Genomic DNA, 3,550 nt, shown 5'->3' with positions numbered 1-3,550 from the left:
AGGCCCAATATATGGTACATAGTGTAGTCCCCCAAGTCTTCGGTCAATAGAGTATGTTGGCTGGAGACTTCAAATTGAATCCATGTATGGGCCGAAGTGGTGGTTGTACGGAGGCAGTATTTGTATACCCTGCACTGAAGCTTTGTAGGTGAAGCTTTGCAAGTGAAGCTTTGAAGCTAGAGCTCTGTAAATGAAGCTTTTGAAGCTAAAGCTCTGTAAATGAAGCTTTTGAAGCTAGAGCTTTTGTAAATGTAGCTTTTAAAGCTAGAGCTCTGTAAATGAAGCTTTTGAAGCTAGAGCTTTGTAAATGAAGTTTTTGAAGCTGGAGCTCTGTAAATGAAGCTTTTGAAGCTGATTGACATGAATGATGCTCATGAATGTTGACATAAGTAATGCTCATGAATGTTTATGTATGATTGATATGAGTAATGCTCATGAATGTTGACATGAGTGATGTTCATGAATGTTTATGTATGATTGTTATGAGTAATGCTCATGAATGTTTCTGTATGATTGACATGAGTAATGCTCATGTATAATTTGAAGTACTGGGCGTACTTTTGATCATCTGGTTGGTGGTAATAGCGGCAGGTTGCCGAATAATTTTGGAGTACTGGGTGTACTTTTGATCACCTAGTTGGTGGAAATAGCGGCAGGTTGCCGAATAATTTTGAAGTATTGGGCATACTTTTGATCACTTGGTTGGCGATAATAACGGTAGGGTGCCGAATAATTTTTGTAGTACTGGACGTACTTTTGGTCACCTAGTTGATGCTATTTTGGGCTTTGCCCTTTTGTAAATTTTTTTTTATATTACCCTTTGATGGGGTTTTTACAGATGTCTCCGAAAGATAAGAAAAATAAATTACATCATGTTAAAGTAAGGAACCTTTATCTTCCTCCTGGGTCTTCCCGTAGCTTTCTCAAAGAATGGGCAGGGAACATGCATTCCCTTTCATGATGAAAATTTCATTGTTGGTGGCCATCTTCTTTGGTGGTCGACAAAATCAAAAGTACTGGCTTTTTCCTTTCTGCATCTTCCTTTCTGCATTGCAGGTTTACACCATGTTGCTTTGCCAGTTCATCAATTATGGGGTGGAGCGGTTGGAAATGATTTCCTTCGTTGTTTTTAGTGAAGGATTTTTCATCAAAGTGGGAACATGTCTTTATCAATCATAACCTCACCTCACAGCCAATCGTCCTTTCTTTATGCTAGTTCTGCTAAAGGCCTTGAGAACACTGTGATAAGCATCATATATCCTGACATTTTTTTATCTTTGCTGCTCTGAGAAAAGTAGCAACTTTATCAGGAGAATGGATGTTATCTGTAACTTTATCTGACGATAACCTTATCTTCATCGTCTGATCGTCGCACAATGAGTAAAGCTCAGCTAGTTGATCTCGGCTTCCCCCACCAACACCCAAGTTGATTCTAGCCTGCATCGCCAACACCACCTCCTTCATTGCCATGTCAGCATCCCCTCTGTTCCTTAGTAGAATCTCTCCCACCTGGACCGGCATGAGTACCCCGTTCGACCTCACGCACTCGTTTGCTACTTCGAATAGTGGGTGGGCATCGAGCCCGAAGTAGTTCTTTACCAGCTGCCGGAAGACGAGGGGACCTCAAGTGTCGAGGCTGACGTGGACGTCCATGCGTCCACAGCGCAGCAACGCCAGGTCGTTTATCTCCGCAGCAAGACCAAAGGTTGTCTGTGAAGTTTAGTAACCTAGACAGCGTCACTCTCATTCCGTCGTTTTGCTCGTCGTTGTCCTGCTTCTGCTGAGCCTGCTTCCTCGATGATCTTAGTCTAGCCTTGGAAGTTAAATTGGAGATGATTTGCTGCTGCCTGTCAGCCGTCAGATCGAGGGAGCAGTCTATGTCTTTTATGACTACGATCGAACGGTTGGTGGTCTGTATGAGCAGAGCTTACAGCTCTGAGTTGTCAGAAACCTTGGTTAGCTCGAGGTCGTAGACGTCGTAGCATAGGTAGTTGTCTATGGCAGTAATCAAGCTCGACTTGACTAAACCGGGAGGGCCGCACAAAAGGTAACCCCGCTTCCACGTGTGTCCCGCCCTGCGGTAAAACTATTTACCCTCCGCAGACGCCGTGAGGTCTCCGGTAAGCTGGTTCTTGAGCTGGGGTTCAAGAGCAAGGGTTTCGAAGGTGGAGGGGTAACGGAAGGAGATGGAGACCCAGCCGGAGTCGTAGGAGGCGTGGCCGTTGTTAGTGAAAAGCTGCCTCTCACGAGAGACGCGCTCGAATTCCTCGGCACGTGCGGTGAGATGATGGAGGTAAGGTTGAAAGAGGGCGTGGCGGTGGCGCTTAGGGAGCTGGAGGACGAATGAGAGCTTCTCTTCAAGGGAGTCTTGGATGGTGTCAACGTGGTGGGTCTGGAAGAGGGTGAGGCCACAGAATGAGTCGCGGATGGATTCTGCAGATTCAAGGTGGAGTGTGGTGAGGTCTCACGGTGGTGAGATGAAAAAATGAAAGAGAATCGACATAACTTTCCGTGTCGATTTCCCACAAACGGCACCAAATGTTGATGCATAAAATCGGAAGGGTCTTGGAACAACGTAAATCCGACCGTGAATCTGTAAGAAATGTAAATCACACAAGATGTATCGTCGTTCACTCTAATGTTTGGGCTACATCCACACTGATTATTGTATTTATCTGAAAGGTGAGGGAGAGAACCTCTGAATATAAGGGGGGATGTGAGAAGGCTTCAGAAATTGCCTCCTCTAACTGTGAGGGGAAGGGGTCCTCTTATTGAATAAGGGCTCATCACTTATTACATATTTGCCCCTTCCTTTATTACATAATTACACTTAAGTCCTCCGAGTATTTGTACGAGATCTAAATACGGAGGCCCTAAATATGGTATAAACAATTTCTATGTATGACTAGGGGAGAAGTTAGTTGTTTGGCTAATAGTGCCACCATGCACACTATATTGCGTGAGAAACACTATTTTACTAACTTTGTAAAAATGCACCTCTAACAACCCTCTCAGGCCCATCCAACTTGATAGGAAGATATGGAAAGGCTCGTATTATGTTGTCCAATGGTATTGAATTAACCATTAAAAAGGCACTATATTCGCCACGTTCCGTAAGAACGTTGCCGAGTTTTAGAGATATTCGAGATAATCAATATCATATTGAAATCACTGAAGAGAATGGTTCTTAATTTCTTTATATCACTTCTTACGAATATGTCAAGAAGCGTATTCACGAGAAGCTGGAACGTCTCCCGAGTGGGTTGTACATAACAACCATTCAAGCAATTGAGATCTATCACGTGACCGACCTTATGGCCGAATTCCAGACCACTTTGTTGTTTTGGCATGATTGAATGGGACACCTTGGATGAGATATGATGTGTCGTATCCTCAAAGTATTACATGGGCATCACTTGAAATCTTACCTAGGCCATCCGTTTTGCAAAGCATGCTACTTATGCAATTGAACATTCAACCCTCAATTACAACGATTATTCACGACCGCCCTAAGTTTCTTTAGAGGATTCAAGAGGATATTTATGGACAT

At 43.7% G+C, this 3,550-nt stretch overlaps 1 pseudogene; it reads right to left on the bottom strand.

Annotated features, from left to right (window-relative positions):
- Positions 1-1,251: 1,251 nt before the first annotated feature.
- On the bottom strand, positions 1,252-3,085 carry LOC126599010 (AAA-ATPase At4g30250-like; annotated as a pseudogene).
- Positions 3,086-3,550: the final 465 nt, after the last annotated feature.

This window comes from Malus sylvestris, chromosome 14 (genome assembly GCF_916048215.2).
Source record: "Malus sylvestris chromosome 14, drMalSylv7.2, whole genome shotgun sequence".
NCBI lineage: Eukaryota > Viridiplantae > Streptophyta > Magnoliopsida > Rosales > Rosaceae > Malus > Malus sylvestris.
Note: the sequence above shows the minus strand (reverse complement) of the source record. Positions and strands in the feature narration are given on the sequence as shown.